The sequence below is a fragment of the Anabrus simplex genome, chromosome 2, assembly GCF_040414725.1.
Source record: "Anabrus simplex isolate iqAnaSimp1 chromosome 2, ASM4041472v1, whole genome shotgun sequence".
In the NCBI taxonomy this organism is placed as follows: domain Eukaryota; kingdom Metazoa; phylum Arthropoda; class Insecta; order Orthoptera; family Tettigoniidae; genus Anabrus; species Anabrus simplex.
Window position 1 is genome coordinate 1,043,992,766 of NC_090266.1, and position 27,121 is coordinate 1,044,019,886.

Below are 27,121 nucleotides of genomic sequence, written 5' to 3' on the forward strand. Positions count from 1 at the left end.
TTTCTTTTTAAGAACACTGAAGGGATCGCGTCTTGCGTCCTCGGCCAGTTTTATGGCTTCTTCTTCAATATGTTTTTTCCTTTTGTCCCTTATCATGCTTTTATATTTCCACCGCTGGTTTGCGTAGATTTCTAGATTACGTATTATTTTGGTCATTTTCGCTGTCCACAGTGTTTGCAGAGTAATTTTTCTTTCTTTATAGCAAGACTTATCAAACCATGGATGTGCTCTTCTTTTTGCGAAAGGTTTATAAGCTCCTCTAATTAGGCTGCTAGTTATTTCTAATGCAGCATCTAATCTTCCTTCTGTTACCGTATATGTTTTCTTGCTTCTGCCTCAGTCGTTTTGTTTCTTAGTAAAAGATCGTTATCGAGAAGTCTTGATATTTTATTTTCTGGAGTGACTGGAGTATTTTGTCTCAAGTGTATCTTAATTTGAATATCTGCTTCAATAGGGATATGCTCTCTGATAGGGGCAGCGGCCGAAATCCACAATCCTTGTTGGTTTGCTATTGTAATGTTGTGTCCCTGGCAGAATGTTAGGTCCGTTCCGTTCGTACCGTTTTAGCTAAATATGTTGGCATGTCTCTTCTGTTCACCAGAGTGTAGTCTTCTTCACCTAAAGTTTCGAGTAAAATGCCTGTTTTTAGAGTTTTCTTTATCAATCCGGCAGTTGAAATCTCCTGCAAATATGACTTTTTCGTTTCCTGTTGTTTTAGATGCTGCTGTCATGATGACTTCTATTATGTCTTCAGTGCTTGTTTGTGGTCTAATATACATAGCTATTATTGTCAGGTTTATAGTTCCTGTTATCAGCATGTTCTCCTCTTTGTGTAGAAGTTTGAAGGTTCCCAGTGTTGGCTTTATAAAACAAGAGGCTCCCCCGTATGGTCTTCCTTTATTTGGGATAGCATATGATTGTATTCCGTAAAAAAACATTTATGTGCATCGGTTCCATTATGAATGTTTCATGAAGATCGTGATATCATATTTGTTAATTTCTTCTGGCTGTAGGAAAAGGCACGACGTGTTTAAGTCCTTCTACTTTCCAATTAATCATCTTAAGCTTCACAAGTCCACAATCCTTGTTCGTTTGCTATTGTAAGGTTGTGTCCTTTGCAGAATGTTAGGTCCGTTGCGCTCGTACCGTTTGGAGCTATATATTTTGGCATGTCTCTTCTGTCTTCTTCACCTAAAGTTTCGAGTAAAATGCTAGCGGTAAAATCCATGTAAAATACATAGTTGATGATAAGCAAAGAGTACAAGTTTCTGTCTTGGTTGTTAACAATAACTACTCATTGAGGTAATTTCAAGTTAAAAACTATTTTAAGTTTAATATTAATATTTTCGTGATTTTCACTTATGTACTATGTGCAGTTATAATTATTCTCAACACTTAGAAAAGGGAGACGTAAATTTCCTTGTGATTTATAATACCAGTTTCCACGATATTGTCTGAATTTATTATGGTAGTACTTTGTGAGGGTATTCATGGTGTCCATTTATGTGTGGTATTTGGATTTTGTTTTGTTGTTTTGACAGCTGTTTGTAGGTGCAGGTGTTCAGTTCGTCAATAGTGTCTATTTCAAAGGTATTGCTATTTATGGTAAATAGTGTTGGTATCTACCTAGAGTTGTTTTGATGTAGTGTTTACCTTGTTTAATAAAATACTGATACCTTTTTCGTTTACTAGTTTCTGTCTGGCCTGTAGTAATTGTGTTTTCAAAACGGAAGGTTTTGGGAGTAACAGCTTGGTTATTTATATATACAGATATTGTGGACTTGATCATTTTGTGGTGCAAATATTGTGCTACTTTAAAGTTGCTAAGTTGATGTTAATTACTGAGTTTGTGCGTTATATTTGGCGAGTGAAGAAGAGGAATATTTTAGTCATGAATGGAAATTATACGTTATGTAAACTATGAGGAAGGCTTCGCTATTTACATTTTACGTTCTTATGTTTTACTGATATATCATTCCAAACTCTTAATAATGAAACAAGGTTATGGCCTGTATTTGATGTGATGACGTAATCTTTTGTAGTTTTCCTATTGCCACTGTCCTTTCAACTGAACATCTTTGTAAGGTGTTGCTAATTGCAGATCGTTAATTAAAATGAAGTATGGACTGTGTTCATACTAATTTCTCGTTCCTTTTTGTGCACAGTTACTGTTCGCGCTGTATCGTACTTGTCTCATGTGATTGTTATTGATTTTCACATTTTAATACGAGACGAAAATCTAATTGGGAATTGGAGGGTTGTTACCATCAATATAACCTAAGTTGTTTGTCTGCTTCATGTGGTGGTGGTTGGAGGGGATGAATGACAGCAAAAATTATGAGTATTTATGTTAAATTTTTCGGTTATCTGCTACAGCTCTCCAGATAGTCCTTTGTTCTCTGCAATATATGTTTGACAATGTTGTTTATCAGATAGGCTGATAGCAATTGAAAGGTCATTTGGTTTACTAATTGGTTAACATAGCTTGGTTTTGTGATTTGCAAAGTACTGAGCTTGGTAGATTGACTAAAATTGGATTCCTTTCTTTCTTTCTTTTTTGCCTAGGTAAGTAATTTGATTACATTAGTAGCCTACTTACTTAGAAGGAGGAAAACATTATTTACATATAGCTTGTGTCGAAAATCTTGGGTAGAGTTTTCAAAAAATTGGGTATTAATTTGAAGAAGAAGAATGTTAAGTTTTCCAGTTTAGTTTCTCTAAGAGCCTGCTTGCTAAGGTTTGATATTTAGAGTATTTAAGGAGGAGATAGTTATTTTCAATATTATGACATGTTTTATATTGATATGACTATTTACTAAACATTAAAATTTCAACATAATTTCTGCCATGAACAGACTAAAAAGAATGTGAGAATGAAGGATTTATAATTTCTTGTGGAATTCTTATGTGCAAATATTGTTATTGCCGCTTAGATTATCGCAGGAAAGGTGCTTTAGACAATCATTGTAAATCGGAGAAGTGTTCAAAACGCAGAGAAACTCAAGTGGATAGTATGTAATGAGAAACTTTGCGCCTCAAAGTTAGTGTTCCTAGAGTGGCAATATTGAAAGATACGTTAACAAATACTAGTTGCATGAAGGATTCGAAAGAAGAGAGTATTTTGAACACTACTACTGCATTGGTGAAAGCTAACGTAGCAGTAGAGAAACTAGACAATCTAGAACACCGGTAAGTAGCTGCATTATTTTTTAAGATTTATCAATATGTGTGTGTTATGCATGTTTGTACTGTATGTAGGCTAGGTGTTCATGCTAGAGGTATAAGAAAGTATGCATTTTATTTTTTTAAGATTTGTTGTTGGTTTTATTGTCTTCTCAGAAAAAATGTTAAATTTTGAAAAGCAATCAGGTTTATACAATAAGTGCATTTAAAAATGTATAAAATTGATAAAACACAAAGTAAAAAACAAGATAACAGGTAAACCATCAAATGTGCCTGTGAAAGAATGAGAAAACACTAATGGGGAAGTCACATTTGTATTTTACATTCAGCTCTATGCAGCATCAAAACATTTTAAATTAATGTAAGTTACCTTTTTCAGTTTTATCCGAATACTCCAGTGAAATAATTGAAAGTAGATCATGGTCAGTGTCTCAGCATTTGCAGTTGTCAATCGTTGCTTCGTATCACTTATCATCATCATCATCCTAAACCATCTCCAGTTTCCCAGGTGTGGTATATGAGCCTCCTCCATCTCGTACTGTCCTTGTACCTCATGACCTCTCAGCAGTACATCGTTCTTAATTAAATCTAACCATTTCCTTCGTGGCCTTCCCACGGCTCATCTTTCTTCTACTTTTCTGTCAAATTCCTTCCTTGCAGTTCGGTTAACTGGCATCCTTTTTTTTTTTACGTCGCACCGACACAGACAGGTCTTATGGCGACGATGGGACAGGAAAGGCCTAGGAATAGGAAGCGTCTGTGGGCTTAATTAAGGCACAGCCCCACCATTTGCCTGGTGTGAAAATGGGAAACCACAGAAAACCATCTTCAGGGCTGCCGACAGTGGGATTCAAACCCACTATCTCCCGGATGCGAGCTCACAGCTGAGCGTTCCTAACAGCACGGCCAACTTGCCTGGTAAACTGGCATCCTTCGCATGTGACCAAACCACTTCAGTCTTGATATCTGAATCTTATTGAGGAGAGATTCATCTATTCCTACTTCTCTAATTTTTTCATTCCTGATCGTTTCTTTCCTGGTTTTCTGGATCATAGTGCGTAGGAATTTCATTTCAGCTGCCTGGAGTTTGGAATTACCGTATCTCTATTGATCAGTGTTGTGGTTTTGAGACTGTGTGTAAGAATTGGTGTATAATAGGACTTGTATAATGTCATGTTTGTTTTCATAGGTATTTGCTCATCCCACAGCAGGTGTCTTACCTGGTGGTAAAATTGTGTTGCCTTATCGATTCGATTGTTCACCTTATGTTTTGCTAGGTTGTCATTTGATAGAACGCTACCCAAATATTTGAAAACTGGAACGCTGTCCAGTTGGGCTTCATTTAACATGACTATTGGTTTTGCTCCTTCCCTATACACTTTCATCACCACCGTCTTGGTCTTACTGATGTTTAAACCATATTTCTTAAACTCCTCATTCCAGCTTTGCATTCTCTCTCCCAATTCCTCTTCTGAGTCACTCCGGATCGCAACATCGTCTGCAAATGTGAAGGCTTTGATATCTCCATGTTTCCTTTTAATAGATTTCATTACTACATCCATCACAATAATAAATAGAAGTGGTGACAATAAGCTGCCCTGCTACACTCCTCTCTTTGTTTCAAACTAGTCCGACAAACCACGTCCTACTTGAATACAACTTCTGTTCCCACTATACAACATTTTCACTTTGTCTATGATGCTGTCTTGCACTTGAAGTTCTTTTATGCATTGCCAAATTCTTTTCCTTGGTACACTGTTGTAGGCTTTCTCAATGTCCAAATATATTAGAAATAAAGGCTTGTTCTTCTCCCAGTATTTTTCTATTAACATCCTAATTGCAAATATAAGGTCTGTAGTTGACCTTCCTGGTCTGAAACCATAATGCTGTTCTTCCAAAATTGGTTAACAATGTGTCTGATTCTTGTCTCTATTATTGTTTCCAATATTTTCAGGACATGAGACAGTAGTGTAATGCCATGATAATTAGTACATTTTTATCTGTTTCCTTTCTTGAACAGAGGTACAATGATGCCCATCTTCCAGTCCTCTGCAAATAACCTCACTTCTTGTGTGTGGGGTTAACTTCCAATAACCGGGCGAGTTGGCCGTGCGCGTAGAGGCGCGCGGCTGTGAGCTTGCATCCGGGAGATAGTAGGTTCGAATCCCACTATCGGCAGCCCTGAAAATGGTTTTCCGTGGTTTCCCATTTTCACACCAGGCAAATGCTGGGGCTGTACCTTAATTAAGGCCACGGCCGCTTCCTTCCAACTCCTAGGCCTTTCCTATCTCATCGTCGCCATAAGACCTATCTGTGTCGGCGCGACGTAAAGCCCCTAGCAAAAAAAAAATAAAATAAAATAACTTCCAATAAGTAACCAGGGGAACCTGACCCCTACAGAGCGCATCCCCGGGTGGCGGATAGGGGGTCCCTACAGTATGTAGGGCTGGTTTAAAATAACCAATACAACCCACAGACGAACAGGTAGCCCAATTCCTGGGGGGCTGTAGAATTGCCTTGTGTTAAGCGTGAAGACCTCAACAGCATCTATGGGGGAGAAGATGGACTTTGGTATGGTGAAGATGGTGGAAGAGGCAACCCATCTTTCTGGGGGTGTACAGATGGAACCTACTGCCTTGTAGGATGAGGAAGGCATCCTCCTATGAAAGAAAATCCTCTTATGCATTAAGCCTAGCAAGTCAGCAGGAGAGTATTGAGTACATTTGCTTTCAATAAGAACAAGAGCCTGTCACATACTCTGAGACTGTTGTTGTTTGAGTCATCAGTCCATAGACTGGTTTGATGCAGCTCTCCATGCCACTCTATCCTGCGCTAACCTTTTCATTTCTACGTAACTATTGCATCCTACATCTGCTCTAATCTGCTTGTCATATTCATATCTTGGTCTACCCCTACCGTTCTTACCACCTACACTTCCTTCAAAAACCAACTGAACAAGTCCTGGGTGTCTTAAGATGTGTCCTATCATTCTATCTCTTCTTTTCGTCAAATTTAGCCAAATCGATCTCCTCTCACCAATTCGATTCAGTATCTCTTCATTCGTGATTCGATCCATCCATCTCACCTTCAGCATTCTTCTGTAACACCACATTTCAAAAGCTTCTATTCTCTTTCTTTCTGAGCTAGTTATCGTCCATGTTTCACTTCCATACAATGCCACACTCCACACGAAAGTCTTCAAAAACATCTTTCTAATTCCGATATCAATGTTTGAAGTGAGCAAATTTCTTTTCTTAAGAAAGCTCTTCCTTGCTTGTGCTAGTCTGCATTTTATGTCCTCCTTACTTCTGCCATCGTTAGTTATTTTACTACCCAAGTAACAATATTCATCTACTTCCTTTAAGGCTTCATTTCCTAATCTAATATTTCCTACATCACCTGCCTTCGTTCGACTGCACTCCATTACTTTTGTTTTGGACTTATTTATTTTCATCTTGTACTCCTTACCCAAGACTTCATCCATACCATTCAGCAACTTATCGAGATCTTCTGCAGTCTCAGATAAAATAACAATATCATCGGCAAATCTCAAGGTTTTGATTTCCTCTCCTTGGACTGTGATTCCCTTTCCAAACTACTCTTTGATTTCCTTTACTGCCTGTTCTATGTAAACATTGAAAAGGAGAGGGGACAAACTGCAGCCTTGCCTCACTCCTTTCTGGATTGCTGCTTCTTTTTCAAAGCCCTCGATTCTTATCACTGCAGACTGATTTTTATACAGATTGTAGATAATTCTTCGTTCTCGGTATCTGATCCCTATCACCTTCAGAATCATAAATAGCTTGGTCCAATCAACATTATCGAATGCCTTTTCTAGATCTACGAATGCCATGTACGTGGGCTTGTCCTTCTTGATTCGATCCTCTAAGATCAGACGTAAAGTCAGTATTGCTTCACGTGTGCCTACATTTCTTCTGAAGCCAAATTGATCTTCTCCCAACTCAGCTTCTACTTGTTTTTCCATTCTTCTGTAAATAATACGTGTTAAAATTTTGCAGGCATGAGATACTAAACTAATGGTGCGGTAGTTTTCACACCTGTCAGCACCGGCTTTCTTGGGAATAGGTATAACAACATTCTTCCGAAAATCGGATGGGACTTCTCCTGTCTCATACATCTTGCACACTAAATGAAATAACCTTGCCATGCTGGTTTCTCCTAAGGCAGTCAGTAATTCAGAGGGAATGTCATCAATTCCAGGTGCCTTGTTCCTATTGAGGTCACTCACAGCTCTGTCAAACTCTGACCTCAAAATTGGGTCTCCCATTTCATCAGCATCAACAGCCTCTTCATGTTCCAGAACCAAATTATTTACGTCTTTACCTTGATACAACTGTTGGATATGCTCCTGCCATCTTTCTGCTTTGTCTTCTTTCCCTAGAAGTGGCTTTCCATCTGAGCTCTTAATATTCATACACCTAGATTTCCTTTCTCCAAAGGTTTCCTTGATTTTCCTGTATGCAGCATCTACCTTACCCAGGACCATACAGCCTTCGACATCCGTGCACTTCTCCTTCAGCCATTCTTCCTTAGCTACCTTGCACTTTCTATCCACTTGATTCTTTAATCGCCTGTATTCTTTTCTGCCCTGTTCATTTCTAGCATTCTTGTAGTTTCGTCGTTCATCAATCAGGTCTAGTATCTCCTGAGTTATCCACTGATTCTTAGTTGATCTTTTCTTCCTTCCTAACATTTCTTCAGCAGCCCTACTGACTTCATTCTTCATGACTCTCCACTCTTCCTCTATAGTGTTTCCTTCAGCCTTTTCATTTAGTCCTTGTGCAACATGTTCCTTGAAACAATCCCTCACACTCTTTTCTTTCAACTTTCAGAATCCACAATGGAACATGGATACCACACACATTTTAGTGCGGCAGTTGCATAGTCTCAGTGTGCAAACTTCAGGCCCACAAGGAGCTCTGGAATATTTACATAATCGTCTTGACACAGCTGGTTCTTGATGCCAGTCAAGTAGATGCTGTGAGCCTCTAAAAACTGTTTGAGACTCCATCTTAAGAAATTGGCTGTGTGGTGAGGGGCACGCAGCTGTGAGCTTGCATCCGGGAGATGGTGGGTTTGAACCCCACTGTCTGCAGCCCTGAAGATAGTTTTTTTGTGCTTTCCCATTTTCACACCAGGCAAATGCTGGGGCTGTACCTTAAGGCCACGGCCGCTTCCTTCCCACTCCTAGGCCCATCCCATCATCACCATAAGACCTATCTCTGTTGGTGTGACATAAATTGTCAAAAAAAGATCCTAGGCAATCTTGCTGTCCGTACTTGGCTTAATAAGTACATTTGCGGAAGTGGAGATTTACCATCAGCAAACAGATCCGTCAGAAATTCGTCCCCATGATCGGTGGAAGGAGGGGAAAATTTAAGGAAGAGCTAAAAATGTTTTTATGCAATTGTGTTTGTAACATCCTACTTCATCCGTCAGTATCAACTGAAATGAGCACTTGTCTGGCTGCCTCTGTTCTAGATTCTGCCCATAATGCAAAATTGTGCCAATGCTGTATTAGAGACTTTGAATTTCTACTAAACTGAATGGAGCTTGTAGTGGCAGTAGTTACGGATTCTGCACTCTACATGACAGTATGCAGCTACTATTCATGGATTGATTGAAGGAGTAGGTCATGTCCACTGCTGGGCTCATCAAGTCAACCTTGTCGGCTGCATATTTGAAAATGATCTGACCAAATTGAACATGTCTGTAGTAAAGACAATGAATGCCTTTTAAATATGTGAAAAAGGAAATGCAACTACGCTGCATTTCTAAGAGAGAAATATGAAAACACAGGACAAGAAGATGAAATTCTGGCTTTTCCAATGCCTGTATGTACAAGATGGAATTCTGGTTTAAAGCAGCAATGTATATGGCCATGCTTGTGGATGATCTGGTAGCATTTTTCAAAACGCGGGAAGATTCAAATTCTGGGGTTGAATTTTTCCAACAAGCATTCAAGTCAACAATACAAATGATAAAATTACAAGCAGTGTCTGTTTGTTGTTGGTGCCTCATTTATCAACTTGATTAATTTCTTGGGGGAATCTATGTACCCAACAATTCATGTACTTGCTGGGAAGGTAGATGACCATGAGGGAAATCTAAAACTATTAGGGAATGGTAGAGTATTCAAACGGATGAATTTACAGGATAAGTCCAAGCTTATGTGTGTTGCCCAGTCAGCTGTAATAAAAATCGGTACTTTAAACACTACGGATCCGGCCAAAAAGACTGTGGAAGCCTTGGCATGTGCGTAAGAATGTATCTGTACAGAACTGTTCCAGTTTGAGAAGAATGCCCAATTTTGTAAGAAGATGGAGTCTCAAACAGTTTTTAGAGGCTCACAGCATCTACTTGACTGCCTTCAAGAATCAGCTGTCAAAGACGATTACGTAAATATTCCCGAGATACTCGTGTGATTGAGGTTTGCACACTGAGACTATGCAATTACTGCATTAAAATATGTGTGGTATCCATGTTCCATTTTGGATTGTGAAAGGTCTTTTTCAGACTATAGTCTCATAGTAAGTGATACGAGGCAACGATTGACAGGTGCAAATGCTGAGACACTGACCACGATCTGCTTTCAATTATTTCACTGGAGTAATCGGATAAAACTGAAAAAGGTAACTTATATTGATTTAAAATGTTTTGATGCTGCATGGAGCTGAATGTAAAATACAAATGTGTTTTCTCATTCTTCCATAGGCACATTTGATGGTTTACCTGTTATCTTGTTTTTTACTTTGTGTTTTATCAATTTTATACATGCTTATTATATAAACCTGATTGCTTTCCAAAATTTAACATTTTTTTCTGAGAAGACAATAAAACAAACACAACAAATCTTCAAAAAATAAAAATCATACTTTCTTACACCTCTAGTATGAACACAGCCTACATACAGTACGTACATGCATTACACACATATATTGATCAATCTTAAAAAATATACGGTTACTTACCGGTGTTCTATTGAGTAATTTTAAGTGTAATCAGCTGAAGTATAGGTGGATTATCTTCAAAATGTCCGAAATACACTCTCAGAAGACCATTAGTTGTAAAGTGATTAACTTAGTGGTAATAGTAGCTCCAAAAAGGAATAGTGACTCAAGACTGAAGCACTTCCAGTAGATCAAATAATGCACGACTTCAGTTGTTTTTAAATTAGTATCAAGAAACAATACAGTCAACAAAAGTGACAGATATATTAAATATGAGACTTTATCAGGCTGATTAATGTAATATGTGACCTGTAAATGAAATAAAACTTGGGACACATGTCCCTTGTATCTCGAAGAGTTAAAAGAATAGATGATAGCACAGTGTACCAAAAAAAAAAAAATGTCCTGGAATGTGTAAAGTGTCTGCTTAAGACAAGTTGGTGAGATGAATGGTAACGTCACCTGTCTGGGATTTGAGGTGTCCACTTAAATAAGGCTTTATTTAGCACGTATTACGTAAAATAAAATCTGTTCTGTTGAGAATATCCATATACTGTACTGAGGTGTCCTTTGAATAAAGGTATTAGGGCAGGTTTGACTGTACTTCAGTGCCAGGATCCAGAGGTATAATAAATAGTTTTAATTCTATCTTTATTTCATTTTTCTGTGTATTTTTTAATTATGAACACACTAGTAAAATTCCTGTAGCACTTGCCACATGCTGATAATCTAGTTTTCACAATTCCTTGTGTGTCCAAACTCGCTGGTTTTCTATCCATCTTCGTTTACAGTACTAATGATCATACACTTTTTCACAGTTCACACAAATGAAATTCTGATCAGTAGTTACTGTATCCAAATCCCATTTTAATAAAATACTCTATGAAGGTGTTTTATCCCACCCTGTCTATATAGTACTGCATATACTTATCCAAATCCTTGCTGTTCCATTTCTGTATACAAGCGAGTACATTTCAGTACCATGCCCTCAGAACCATTGGTGTCTAGTTTTGGGAGCCTTTCACTTGCCATGTTTCCAAACTTCTATTTAAATTAATTATTCTTTAGTTTTTACACCTATACTGTCTGCAGGAAGACCTCACTATTGCATTGTTGACAATTCCCTTGCATACAGCACTTGTTCGTTATAAGTTAGCCCAAGTTTTAAATTCCATTTTCATATACTCTGCTACTAATTTGATTCTCCTATACCAGCATTTCTTAACCTTTTTAAGCATAAGGACCACTAAAATTAATTTATGTGGGCCATTTTGTTTTTTCTTCATTTTCTTACTATGGGGATATTCGCAGTATTTGGGACAAATTTTACCTTTATGATTAGGGCATGAAGGTTGAAGGCCTATAAATTGCCTATAAAAGACCTACATACTGCGCAGAAAAGGATTTTAAAATGTCGTCCAAATTAATTAGTAATTTTAGTTTTCATTACATATTTCATGAATATAATGTGAAAAATATTACAAAATTCTGGTTGTATTCAATCTACAGTGTGAAAACCGATGTGAAAGAAATGCTTCTCCTTTCGCACATTATAGGCTATATTTTTTAAATTAACATAATTTGAAAAAGGAATTCGGTGTTTGTTAAAAAAGTAACGGAGAATTTAGAATGAACGAGTTTTGCCACCTAGAATAAATTCAGTGAACGTCCTGGAGAAAGAAATTGATATTAGTATAACAAGAATCATATTTGGCTTAACTACTCTGTGGTTACAGAAATTTACCTTAGATCTTACAACATGGCTATATGGAAGCAGCATCTTCCGTATCAAAGCTGTTACAGATTTAATCACTTCATCATTATTGTGGTAATACATGAAAGTGCTTAACCAAGTACCCTGGCAAATAGTTTGGTGATTCACGTTCTCCAGAAATATTTACGTAGGTTTGTCATCCTGTTAACGTATCAACAAAGCCATTTGCAGTGGGGTGCCCCACTTCATCACTTGATTTGTCAATAGACAGAAAATTGACATACCTGCAACGTAGTCGTGAATTTTCACATAAGCAATACAAAATGTATAACACGATGGTACCTAGCAACTATTGATGAATGGCCATGACATATTTATGATCATTCTGTTTTCCCAAAGGGAGATTTGACACTATTTGTTTTTTTCAATCTTGGGTATTACTTTAGCCCGGTTGACATCATATTTCGAATGTTACAAGTAAGTGGAAATTGATGAAATCTTATTTAGAGAGCATCTCAAAGGAGAGATGTGTTCATTGCGACGTTTCGGAACCCACCATCCCGCCCCAAGAAGTACATTTACTTTTGTAACCTAATGAACACTATTACACGCCATTTTCATTTCTGAAGTAGCTACTTGTATTCCTGTTGGCCAGTGTAAAGTGGTACGTGATTTCGTTCCCGTCAATAATGTTAATCATAATTACTCGCCAACCTCAGCACAATAAAATGTAACATGTTGCTTGTCCCTGTATCTCAGGTTTTGTCTAGATCCTATCTTAACCGTCCGCATGGCAAGAACCACTTCAAACCAGTGGTCTTGTCAAGGTCCTATCCTAACCATCGACATGGCAAGAACCAGTCCAGACCAATCATGTTTCCACACGAAACTAGAGGCCTAGGGCCGCTTCGCGGCATCTAACCTGGGGGCATAAGCCTTTGCGTGTCCCTATATCGCTGGTCTCGTCCAGGTCCTATCTTAACGACTGCACGGCAAGAACAACTCCTCACCAATCATGTAACATTAATCGCCACCACCAGCTATCGAAGCACCACCCACTCATTAGTTCCCAAGTACAGAGGTTGGCAGCTCTGAGTACTGGCAGCTGTGCACTTATTCCTTTTGGAGGGTAGACTTGTTAGGAATGTTCCGATTTGTATACTGTTCCAAAAACTTTAAAAGTGGGGTATTTTCTTTAATTTGGGCACTGCAAAGGTCTTTGGAAAAGGGAGATGGCTTAGAATATTCACTACCACTTTACCCTAACAGAAACAGCGATTTCCTTTTCTCTGTGGTTCGGGAAGCTGCTCTCGTGTGTTTCATGTGCCCAACATATTGTTAGGCATGGAACCACTCTTCTGCATTAACTTTCACTCGCAACAGAGCGAGTTGGCCATGTGGTTAGTGTCGCACAGCTGTGAACTTGCATTCGGGAGATAGTTGGTTCGAACACCAATGTCAGCAGCCCTGAAGATGGTTTTCTGTGGTTTCGCAGTTTCACACCATGCAAATGCTGGGGCTGCTTCCTTCTCACTCCTAGCACTTTCCTACCCCATCATTGTCATATGACCTATCTGTATCGGTACGACATAAAGCAGATTATAATTAAAAAACTCATCTCACAGTATTTGCAGAAAAGGATACTTCCATCAGTAGAAAACACCTCTGCTCCAAATTCAGGCACAAACTCTCACAAAAAAAAAAAAGTGTGTATGTATGTGTGTGTGTGTATATATATATATATATATATATTAGGCTTCACTTTAGGCATGTTAACGGTCTGGCTTTCTTCCACAGGCCGAAATCAAACACAAAGTCTGAACACAGTCTCCCTGCCTCTACCCATTCTTTGAGGTAATTTTCAAGACGCGGCACCGCTTTATGTGACTTGTAACCTTTGCCAGCGGCTGTTGTCTGGTTGTACCTGCTTCTGTCGTCCTTGCATGTTTCTCTCTCTCTCCAGAGATGGTTTAAATATACACTCAAAACCAGTTATAACTATTCTGAAGGGAACACCAATTACCTGTTGTTATAGGCAATAGTCGCACAAACAAGTTTTTTTGTTGTTGCTAAAAATGTCATTAGTAAGTTTTTTTTTTGCTAGTTGCTTTACGTCGCACCGACACGGATAGGTCTTATGGCGACGATGGGACAGGGAAGGGCTAGGAGTGGGAAGGAAGCGGCGTTGCCTTAATTAAGGTACAGCCCCAGCATTTGCCTGGTGTGAAAATGGGAAACCACGGAAAACCATTTTCAGGGCTGCCGTCAATGGGGTTCGAACCTACTATCTCCCGAATACTGGATACTGGCCGCACTTAAGCGACTGCAGCTAACATGCTCGGTTTTGTAAGTTTTAGGCTGCACACTTACATGGTTAATTTACAGAATAAAGTTAAACTTCAAAAATCATCAGTGAAATAACTACCGTATTTGCAGTACAGTAATTGTGGAGTGGGATTGAGAGGAATTTCTCTTCTAATGTTTACACAGTACGTACTGCAATAATGTCAGCAAAATATAAAATAAGCGAGGAAGGAAGTAGCAACAATGTAAATTGATCAGTAATGTCGCACATTGTCTTGCCTAATAAATGAGATGTTTTCCTTCCAAATTGTGGAAATTGGTGAGTGTGGTACTCCCAATTCCTTGACGAAGCTGGCGTTTGTTTCCTATTTTGTAATTGCCATATTATTTGTAACTTTTTCGTTATTAAACATTTTCCCTTTCTGTTGAGACACCTTCACAGCGATGCTTGCCTAAACTATTTAAAGAGAGATACTGATTTCAAATCTACTGAAAACAAGAGTTTGAATATAAGTTATACATTGTTGTGTGCAATCCCAAAATGCATAATAAGCAAAAATCAGCGTTGGATGTTATAATCTATACGTTTCTCCAAAAATGAGATAAAAATACAGTGTTTATATAGGATTTAAACAGGACGATTAGTTTTGCCATTATATCCAATATGTCATTAAAAATGTCACAATGAACAGTTTTGACTGTATGTGTGTATATTTTTTTAAAAAATATACGGTATTTAAGAGGTGATGAACATATGGCTTAAATTGAGAATGGACAGTACAGATGTAGTGAAGTTACAGAAAAAGCCGTTAAGACAAAAAAAAAAAAAAAAAAGGATAAAGAACCTATAAGGCAAAAAGGAAGACAAATAAAACCCCCTATTTTCTGGCATACAGTGACCCAAAATGAAAATGTTGGATTTCACCTTCAGACACTCAGAAAAAAAAAATCCTGAACATTCGAGCCATAATTATGATATGATGTATCTAATAGCATTATGAGTTGAAAGTAAGCTATTTAAAGTGAAATTATGTTTTGAACAGACTTTTAATATTTAGGCCTACTTATTAATGAGAAGTTACAATTAGATCATTACTCACTTTAAATGAGATGGTTGAGCTTGTCGCCTTTAACAGAGTTCGTGGATATCTGGCTCAATATTAGTCATATTTAGTCAAGATTGGCACGTTAAGTTAGTTTCTGTATTTTGTTTGTGAATGAGCGATGAAAATCCTGTTTCAGGAAGGTAGGTTGTTGAAAACTGGACAATGATTTTCAATGCTTATTTAGTTAATAATGGAAATTCACTTCTCGTTGAAGGCCAACGGTCAGCTAAGATCAAGGAATTGCATTTTAAGCCTGCTGTCACTTGACATATCAAGTAACTGTCTGTCCTTTCTTCAATAATGAGAGGTCATTCTCGTGATTGAAAGCCTCAAATGGATTGTGAATCCTCTGAAACTTCTCATACAAATTATTTGGAAAATATGTTTCAAACTTTTGTTTCATAGAATTGAGGCAGTTACAAACCCTTCAAGAAACTCAGAAGTGACAAAAATATCATTCACTATAAATGATTCCCGATTTGGAAAAGGCGCATATTGCTTGGTTTATATGCAACTATTCCATAGCACCAAATTTTTCTCAAATGCCCTTATTTTGTTGTAAGCATCAAGGACGGGGAAAGATTTCCCATGAAGGGAAAGATTTATTTACAGTAATTTAATTATTTTAAATGTCTGAAAGACAGGATAATGCAGGTAACGATGCTTTATCAATAATGAGTGATGCAAGATCAGAATTATGTCCACTTATGAACAATAAAAACTTTGTCTTAAATGAAGTAGCCTTGTGAATTTCAGAATTAAGCAAAAGGTGCATATATTCACTGGCCATTTCATCACACAATACGGAAAATAACCTGTTGTTTAACACTCGTGCCTTATATAAATTAACTAGCTTTACAGCATTATCAAGCAGTTTTAAATTCTGATTGCATTCGTTTGGAGGTCATTACTTCCCAATGTATGAAACAATGCACCCAATTCATATCCGGTGTTACTTCAGTGATTTTGGAAACAACCCCACTATGCCTGTGGCAGTCTCCATCCAAACATAAGCCCACACATTTTTCCTACTGGATCCCTTTCTTGCTCATGTTGCTATTGAGAGAAAAAATATTTATTTTCCAGTTGTTCGGGTTGGCAAAGTTCTATAAAATACACTGCTGTTGCAAAACTTACGGATGAGATAGATAAAGCAACATAACATATCAACTACTCGGTGGAAATGAAGGAAAGTGGGGTAACATTTTGCCAGATGTCTCCCACACGTGCATAGAAACCTGACGTGAGGTCAGCGCGACTATAACGTCAAATGGGTCTGCCCACAAAATGAGGCAGTTGAAGGAATGGGACAAAACAGTGTGAGTCAATCAGCGGCTGTTACGGTGTATTGTGGTGGTGTTATTCATTACATAGCCTGGAGACAACATTTGGATGACTCCACATGGGGAAGAATCATCGGGAAACTGGAAGGAGGACAAAGAGTGACGACTTTAGCCCAGGTGTTTGGTATTACTCACAGCATTGTTACACATGCATGGAGGGCATTCGGAACCACAGGCAGTGCAGCCCGAAGGGGTGGGTTGACCACGGTCAAATATAGCAGCAGTTGACCGCTACATTGTGCAACAGGCAAGAAGAGACTCGTGCCAAACAGCGGGTGCATTTGCAACCACATTTAACAGGATTGCTAGGCACCCAATCTCACAGTCCGCAGTGACATGGCGACTGCATGGGGGGGGGTCTATTTGTCTAATGACCTTTACCCTGTGTTCTGATGACATCCGGACATCAGCGACACCTTTTACAATGGTGCCAAGAGCATCAGGTCTGGACCAACGAGGAGTGGGGTTGCGTGCTCTTCTCAGACGAGAGCAGATTCAATCAGAGTAGTGATCCTAGATTTACCCTCATCTGGCGAGAGGTGGGAACATGTAATGCACCCAGGAACATTGTCAAACATGATCATTTTGGTGGTCCAAGTGTTATGGTGTGGGGTGGCATAATGTTGCATGTGTGTACCGACCTTCCAGATGTTTGAACGGGCTACAGTCCCCGGTCAACGTTATTGTAACAGTGTACTCCTTTTCCATGTGCGTCTTTACAGGGATGCATCGGCCCTGACTTCATTTTTATGGATGACAATGCATGACCGCATCAAACAGCGCAGGTGGAGGAGCTCTTGGAATTAGAGAATATTCGGCGAATGGATTGGCCTGCCCGTTCCCCCACTTAAATCTCATCGAGCACATGCAGGAGATGTTGGACAGACGTATTGCAGCACATTCACGTGCACCAACGGCCATCCAGCAGTTGTCAACAGCGCTGGTGGAGGAATGGAATGCCCTACTACAAGAACTCCTTACCAGTCTTGTGGCCAGCATGGGAACACATTGCAGAGCATGCATCGTTATTTGTGGTGATCACACACTCTTTTAAGAACCATGTCCCTTCTTTTGTGATGTCCAGGGGACCATCATGAGACCAATTGTAATGTTTGTCTTGGGTCGTAGAGAGTAGGCCTAAGGATGTTTTGCAGGTTTTTTGATGTCACTGATGAAGAGAATGGTATAAGTTTCTCAAAACATGTACGAATAATGAATAATATAGAACTATTTTTTAGTGAAAATAATAAATATTTTCGGGGTGGACTTATTAAGAACCCTTTGTGTATTTGGTTAACAGATTCTCGGTTACCCACGATATCATTAAAGCTGCGACCAGCAGTGTTATTTGAAAGAGGTATCAAATCAGTATCTTTTAGTAAAATATTACCAAACATACACTGCCTTCGAAAAAAAAAGCATAACGCTTGATATTTTAAAATTAATCTTAGTTTAAGGTAGCAAAATTTATTTTCAAAACGTCGCTACACAATAAGAGATTCTTTCCATACCTGTTTCAGAGTCAACAGTGCTCAAAACCTTTTCATTGAAGAATATATATTTTAAAAATAAAACAACAGAATGTGACAGATTTTCTGATTACAGAAATTGATTTAAATGATGTAAGTTCAAGGAAATGTACTGGAAACTTGTTGAATATTGATTGCGAGATCAATAGTAGGTATTGCCATCATTGCCTGCAGTTACCGCTGCAAGTCTTCTGGGCATGCTCCTGATCAAGCCCCGGAGATATGGTACGTTCTCCTATTTTTCTTGCGCCGCCATCTTAAGTTCAGCCAGATTATTGAAAACTCGGCGCCGAAGTTTACGCCCAATCATCCTGCACATACTCAATAGGGTGGAGGTCTGGACTCCTGGCTGGTCAGTCCCAAAGAAACTCCGTGACACTGAACAGTATGGGTTCTTGCATTGTCGTGCATAAGCACAAAGTTTTCGTTGAAAGCGAATGAAATGGTATGTGATTAACGAGAATCTCCTCAACATATCTGTGTGCCGTGAGGGAATCGTTCTCAATGAGGACAAGATCAGTATGGTTACCTGAAGGTTACACCACCCCACACCATCATGAGACCTCCTCCAAACTTGATCTCGGAAGGTACCGGGGGGGAAAGGTGTTCCACACCCTGTATCTTCAGTCAGGTGACCTCGGGTTGAATCTGGAATCGTCACTGAAGAGTATGAGTCCCTGTTGTTTGTCAGTGCAGTATTCATGCACCTGCATGAAATGAAGACACTCTCTCCGGTGTTGTGGCAAAATTTCTGGTCCTCTGCCTGGGTTTCTAGAGATGCCTTGCCTCATGGAGCCTTCTCCTGACTCTGTTTTCGTAAACAGCTATGCTGTGGACCTCCATCTGACTACTCTGAGCCCCAACCGCTGTAGGATATCGATTCCTCAATACTTGTAGCCTCAAAAAGCAATCTTGCGAGACAGAAGTGCACCTAGGATGACCTAAACCAGGTGTATTATGGTAGGTATGATAATTTTGAAAAGTTTCACATCCTGATGAATGCTTATAGGAGGTGTATTCAAAACTTCTGCTCCATAGCCATCATTCACCAATGCTACTGCTTTCGCATATGACTACATGCTGAAATTCTGGTTTTCATATTTGGCACGAAATGAATAAGAGAAGTGCGGGAGCACTCGCCTTGTTTGAAAGGGTTTACAGTATTGCATTAAAAGGCCTTCTGTTATTCGAGCTGCTGTATATCACACCGACACAGATAGGTCTTATGGCAACCATGGGACAGGAAAGTGCTGGGATTGGGAAGGAAGAGGCCGTGGCCTTAATTAAGGTACAGCCCCAGCATTTGCCTAGTGTATAAATGGGAAACCATGGAAAACGATCTTCGGGGCTGCCAACAGTGGGGTTTGAAGCCACTATCTCCCGAATACTGGATACTGGCTCGGTTCGTTATTATTCATAGTTGCTTCTCTGTCATTAATGTTCATAGAACACTAGCCAGTCAATAAATATTGGAAAATGTAGGGTAATCCTATTCAAAACAAAATTTAACAAGACTTCTACCAAAATATAAAGTGTTCCGGTTTTCTTGGAGGGCAGTGTAGTTTTTACCACATCATTTATAGCTTGAAAAAGTACACTTTCTTGGATAGAATGAGGTTCCCTGTTTTAGCTGTGTGCAAACATAGAGGTAGGATATTTCCAGTGGCTTGTTTTTAATGAAACCAATGACCAAAATTTAGCTTTCCCAAAGTTCAGTGTCCCTAAGCGTGTCTGAAACAATTCAATTGATTTATTTTTCACATCACAGTGCTTTGTTTCTTTCTTTCTTTCTTTTTTTTTTTTTTTTCTTGTAAGTTGCTTTACGTCGCACCGACACAGATAGGTCTTATGGCGACGATGTGACAGGAAAAGGCTAGGAGTGAGAAGGAAACGGCCATGGCCTGAATTAAGGTACAGCTCCAGCATTTGCCTGGTGTGAAAATGGGAAATCACGGAAAACCATCTTCAGGGCTGCCGACAGTGGGGTTCAAACCTATTATCTCCCGAATACTAGATACTGGCCGCACTTCAGCGACTGCAGCTATCGAGCTCGGTGCTTTGTTTCTAAATGTGCTGTACTTTTTGAAGTTTAATGCACTCATTCAACAACACTTCATAATACAAAGTGCATTGCACATCATGTGCGCACCAAGTAAATCCTAATTCCATTTATGAACGGTCATATTTCCTAATGTATTTTTTGTTTTAAATGCTTGTTTTGACTTTAATAGTAGTACCATTTACTTGCCATAACACCCATTTCATAGTTAGAATTAGCATTGGTTGCTTTTCTTTGCAAATTCCATGTTCAAAATCACTTTTCCATTATTAAAACTGTTTTCAAAAATATAATAAAACTGGAGTTAATTTATGACACCCTTTGTCAAGCTATAACTTAGCACTTCTGAAGATTTGCTGAGCTTTGATTGATGGAGGAAACTTAGTAATAAATAACTATTATATAAACAACAACCTGCTCATTGAAATGTTAAGAACACGTGTCTACTTCAAACAGCAAGGGAAAGCAGAAGCAATAAAATCCTTATTTACCAGGCGAGTTGGCCGTGCAGTTACGGGCGCGCTGCTGTGAGATTGCATCTGGGAGATGGTGGGTTCGAACCTCATTATCGGCAGCCCTGAAGATGGTTTTCCATGGTTTCCCATTTTCACACCAGGCAAATGCCGGGATGTTCCTTAATTAAGGCCAAGGCCTCTTCCATCTTACTCCTAGGCCTTTTCTATCACATCGATCACCATAAGATCTATCTGTGTCAGTGCGATGTAAAGCAAATTGTAAAAAATAAAATAAAAATCCTTATTTTCTTCACTGCTCATGTGTTTCCCTTCCTTCTGCAGTATCAGTTTGAGAGTCTCAGAAGAGTGACAGTCCATACTTGACCAAATTCAGATTATTTTCTGTCTCAGTTGGTTTAGATCATATCTTGCTGTGAGAATAGTTGTATAAATGAAGGTTAGTATAAATGTAGTGAAATATTCATGGGAAATTATAAGTAATTTTGTTGGGGTTTTGAAAAAGAAAAGATGCATAACTGAACTTACATCAGCGATCATTAGTAATGATTTGTGTGACTTTTCACTTGAGCTCACAAATTATTGGCACATACCGCAGTTCTCTTAGATCAGTGACAGTCCCATCATAATCATTTCCTGGAAATACTAGATTTTGGTCTGGTCATTGAAATATGTTTCCAAATTTTAGAATCTATGGAACGTCAGACAGTTGTATATTAAATTGGAGATATTCAAAGATTTTGGAAAGTTTGACTTTTACGGTTTCCACTTTATGTGCGAATTTTATTCATAATTTTTAATTACGATTCTGTCCATGAACCACTTGCCCCATCTTCGCAGACCATAGGCTGAGAATCCCTGTCCTATGCTAATAGAAATTGTCCATAAGCAATACAATATTTAATTTATAGAACTAATATATTGCATTGTGTTTCACGAGACTGGTGTATCTTATCCCCGGTTGCTCCTTCACACTGTGAATACACTTTGATGGTTCTAGCCTTTATTCCTACTATTATCAAGTCTGTCCACGTCGCTAACTGATCTGCATGCCCAGGAGAGACTAAATTATGTGCTGTATATTTTCTGATCATAGTAATGTCGATTGCCATGGGGGAGGCCAGAAATATGTTGTCATAAGGAGAGTTTTACAGTATATTATTTACTGCAAATGACATTTAAGAAATAGGGTAGTGATGCTGAATGGTTGATGAAGTAAAATGTTTGGCATCAACATTACCAGTGGAGTTGGTTTAGGTTTTGTAAACATAGGATATGGTTTGATTTTATTCCTTGGAGGTGTTTAATTCTCATTGTTGGGCTGAAGACTTTTTTCAGACGATATAATGTTGACTGAACTTTGTTTTCCGCAGTTAGAACATCCATGTAAATTAATTATAAGTCTCGCCTCAGGTACTGTAATGTCCCCTTTTCCGGGCTCGCTCAGCCAGCTGCACGAGAGTCCCACGGGTGGAACGTTTGCAGAGCCGAAGTCACTATATCGGAACATTATCTTTTAAAAATTTATAATCGCAGGGCACTAGTGACAGGATAGGTGACAGCTGGCACAATAAAGTACACAACAAAACAACCAAGAACATTTATTAACACAGAAAATTCTGGACATCATTTTCAAACAAAACCTTTGTGTTCAGTTCTCTGAATATAAAGAAAAAAATATTATTTACAAGTAGATGCTTCTTGAACATTCCTCGGATTTTACATTTTAAATCAAAATTTTAATTATCATCATCAGTTACTCCACTTCAGGTATCGATGGTGAATCGAAATAACTGTAAAATAAAAATTTCAACATTAGTGAAAGTTTGTGATACTCAATTAACAATATAGCATTCCAGATAACTCCATTTGTTTCCAGCGACACATTACTCTTGAGAAATTGTGTACCCTACCTTCAGAGTAGTTCATTTAACCATGTAGAGTTCCATCTCAATATTCTCATTATTATTATTATTATTTATTTTTATTTATATACTTTTAGAAATTAGAATATTTAATTCATGTCCTAAATCATGGCTATACTATTGTACAGTTACAGTCTTGATTTAAAATCTGCAATAATTTAAATGGTTTAGGTTTTATAAGTCTCTTTATTATGTTTCTTTTAAGTCACAAGTTACCATTTCTAGTTCATAACTAATTATGGGCAACGTTTACTCCTATTCTCAATTTGTCACAATTTAACCCTACTCTTATTGTATTATTCAGTTTTAATTATACCTTTATCCTACTCACATTAACAAAATCTACTGGGATTATGATTATTATATCCCTATAGCTCAATATCTTTACAACACTTTGTACTTGAATAATTTATCAATTATTTACCAGATTTCTTAACAGATTCTTTCTCAGATTCTTACATTTCAGATTCTTACAATTCTCAGGTTCTTTATTTTCAGATTCCTTATTTACAATTTCTTTTCAGATTCCTAATTTTTCTCTTCCGTTTTTCAGATTCTTTGGTTTATTTCCTCTTTCCTGAGACCTCGCTCGATTGTATTCAATTAATTAATCATCAATAAACTTTACATTTACAATATTAAACCCTTAGTTGGAAATATAGAGTATCACTATCACAAAACAAAGGTCCTGAGTTCGACAATGATCAGAATCTCTCGCTACATGAATACACACAGAGATCTGAAAATCCACATGAGTAACACAAAAATAAAATACTCAGATTCATAAATACATCACAACCACACAATCACCTCAAAATTATGGAATTAATTTATTATTATAACATTTTATTATTATATCACGAGCCCTCAGATTTTGTAGATGACCCTACCATGATGACGCCCATGATTCATAGCAATGAATATAGACACAGAATGAGACGACAGATGATCACTATCAGACAAAAATGATCAACCACAGCCACGTACAATCTAGGATAAATTTATATAACACATGCTGAATCACATGAAACCAAATCCGAAATTACACCGAGCACATCTTTAATTTCTTGTTGGGTTATTTAATCATATTATCAGTAATGACCAATGTATACCCTAGTAGTCACCATGTGGATATAATTCACTCCTCATTTCAATTAGCCCATCATGCACCACCTTCGCCGTATGGATTCAATTCTACATCATTACAGTCGAATTGGGCATTTTCGGCATTTCAACAATCACTTCAACAAAATATATCTCTTAACAATATGTTTAATTATCTTGCCCTAAATCTTTACTCATATCTCCACGATTATTATTCTCGATCTCAAGAAATATTCCGAAGAAGTACCTATCACGTGGCTGCCAAGGAATGAAATAAATCTTAAAATCAGATTTAACTAATGAGAATGTCTCAATTTCGATGAATATCCTAATTTAAATTGGGCCGATGACCTTCGATGTTAGGCCCCTTTAAACAACAAGCATCATCTAATTTAAATCATCACTTTAATGCCAACTACTGAACGTATTATTTTCATCCTTATTATTAATAGAATACTTCATCATTATGTCCGACTCGTTGGCTGAATGGTTAGCGTACTGGCCTTCGGTTCAGAGAGTCCTGGGTTCGATTCCCGGCCGGGTCGGGGATTTTAACCTTCATTGGTTAATTCCAATGACCCGGGGGTTGGGTGTTAGTGCTGTCTCCAACATTCCTGCAACTGACACACCACACGTAACACTATCCTCCACCACAATAACACGCAGTTGCCTACACATGGCGGATGCCGCCCGCCCTCATGTGAGGGTGTGCCTTACAAGGGCTGAACTCTGCTAGAAATAGCCACACGAAATTATTATTATTATTATTATTATTATTATTATTATTATTATTATTATTATTATTATTATTGTACCGGGCGGTACACCTCCACACCGCTAATTCAAACATTGCGCCAGTTGAAACTCCTCTACTGGAGAAAGTCTGAACTTTAAGAACCATATTAATTCTAAGGTTTCTCAGAAGATGTCTCTACAGTAAATTTTTGAAGAGTTCTGAACTATGTCTGTTTCGATTTTTATTTGTTTGCTCTGTAGTAAGAAGTGTGAACATTCTCTTCTAGATGGCACTACGTGAGAACTACAATTGTGCACCCTAGTGCGAAGTGAAGGAACTTTTTTTTTGAAGAAATTTGGTATTCATAAGTTTGTTCTTTGTTAAATTTCTTTCAGTCATTGTTTGGGTTGGCAGCATAACCCTTCTCTTTCCGCCAGTTTTGAATTTGACCAATGAGTTATTTCTGTAATTAATTTTCCACCAATCCTAGATGTCTTCTTCAGTTTTGACTTGTAATCTTTAGCCGACCAATAAAATTTTATGGGCGGGTTGTTATCATTCATGAAAGGTCTCGAATGTTCCACGAGGGTATATAAACTGCTGATTTTTTGGTCTCGGGTCCACTTCAGTAACATCTCTCCTAGTGTGATTATATAGCAGGGGGCGGGAAGTGCCTCTTTCTTCGGGCAGCAGTTCATCCATAAGGTAATGGCCATTTAATAACTTCATTTCTCGCTAGCTCAGCAGTTTAACCCTCGTGGCAGGTTCGAAAACTTTTCTCATGTAACCTGTCTTTAAAATGTAATAGACACTTGGTAAAACTTCGTCTTTTTAACTATAAATTGGGATAGAGAGTGCTAAACCCTCTTGAGCTCCCACTCCTATTGTTTTGAGGTGACTTTGTTTTCACAACTGTTTCTTCCTTTCTTAATGTAATAAAGTCTTCTTATACAAGTCACCTCTTTAGTATGGGATTAGCCCTTGTGTATGCGGCCTACCTGCCAAGTAGGTTTTAAAAGTGTATTAGGAATGCAAGTTACGCCTCCAGTCAAGTTGGTATTTTGGGCCATGTAATTAACCTGCTTCTTGACTGAATAGGCCCAGTAGGTTGGGTATTTATTACCCCTGTTCTTGGTATGCCTTGAGGGCAGTTTTAAGTATAGTTTGTTGTGGCCTTTGATGGGCTTGAACCTTGAGAGCGGGTTTTCTCTTTCTTAAATTTGGTTTCTGTGTGCCTCGAGGAGGCTTAATATGGTAATCAGGAGCCAGTGCTCCTTGGCATGATTGGGGTTTTCTGCCCCTTTGTTTGAACTTGGTATATAGGTAAAGTTGGGCTTATAGCTCAAGGTTCGTGAGTGTCGGGCTTGAAGCCCAAATTTTGTAACAAACTAAAATTGTACTTTCTTAATTTGTTGATCTGGTACCTGTTATATTCTGTTATTTATTTATCTTGAAAAGAAAATATAACCTTTGTTAAAGTTTTAAATTAACTTTAATTTCGTAAGTTGAGACCTATTCCCGCCTGCACCTTCTTTCACCTCTGCTGTTCCACAGATATCTCGGAACAATTATTATTATTATTATTATTATCATCATCATCATCATCATCATCATAGCCTCATTATACCAGTGATAAACTTTGAAGATCATAATTAACACACATATACCACTGATGAACTAAAAACACACATGCTCTACGTAACCAACACCAAAGTGAAAGAAAATTCAAATCTAACTAATAGTTGAGAAATCAATCAGTCTAGAATACAATCTTACGAAATCTACAGAAAAGAAAAAATATGGTTTAGTGGGTACTCATGTTTTCGATGCAGACAGATTCAGCGGAGATGTGTAGACATAATCACAGGTCTCCTCTCTCGATTACGTTGGGTCGTACAAGTTCATTGTGCTGGCGCACACAATTACAGCTTAGAAGTACACGATGTGTGCACAGTCAGGCAATATGAAGTTGTGGCGATAATTCCTTGAAATTCTTGTGGAGATCCTCCCTCACTGATCCATAACTGAAGATCTTGCTCTCGTAGTTAGGCTGAAACTGAGATTCAAATTAGAGGTTTGATCCACTTGTATTACATGACTAAGTTGTGCACTATCGTACTTAACTTGTCTAACACTTGATGGAAATATGTACAACAGTTGATGCCCCATTTCCTCTGGCACCATAGAATAATGTCCAATACATCTAACTCCTTGTTAATCTCTTGATAGATGTCCTACAGTTGCGTACCACGCACCGTAAACTGCCTAAAAGTGTCCCTCGACTCGCCCTGTAGTACTCTATGTTGTTCGTTTCCACAAGTTCACTTGTTAAAAAATAACCTCTTCGCGACAACTTGAAATGTAAAAGTTTCAAACAAATTTATTAAAAAAAACATAAATTTGTTTGAAACTTTTACATTCTGTACTCCAATACGGCTATCATAATGAGACTCATAACATGTAACTTGAAATGTTCCAAGTGTACTTCGGAATGAAGTAAGCCACATGAAATCGTGGCAGAATGAAGTAATCCACACGAAATCGTGGAATGAGATTCAAAGTCAAAATACTGAAACAGGAACGCCCGTACTTCAGTTTATCGGAGAGCATGAGAAACAAGGCGTGTACGGCCCATGCTAAGAGAGTGAGAGAGAAGGGTAGTGCAAAAAATTTT

The 27,121-nt window shown here is 38.2% G+C and overlaps 1 protein-coding gene across 2 annotated transcripts in view; it reads left to right on the forward strand.

Annotated features, from left to right (window-relative positions):
• The first annotated feature begins 1,445 nt into the window (after positions 1 to 1,445).
• LOC136864674 (lysosomal-associated transmembrane protein 4A) overlaps positions 1,446 to 27,121 on the forward strand; it is a 100,044-nt gene continuing 74,368 nt past the window's right edge. Inside the window, exon 1 of one of the 2 annotated variants that reach the window (XM_067141981.2) lies at positions 1,446 to 1,590. The gene's annotated coding sequence lies outside the window, so the exon portion shown is untranslated. Of the gene's footprint in view, positions 1,606 to 27,121 lie in introns of both variants that reach the window. The other variant, XM_067141982.2, reaches the window with a different exon arrangement.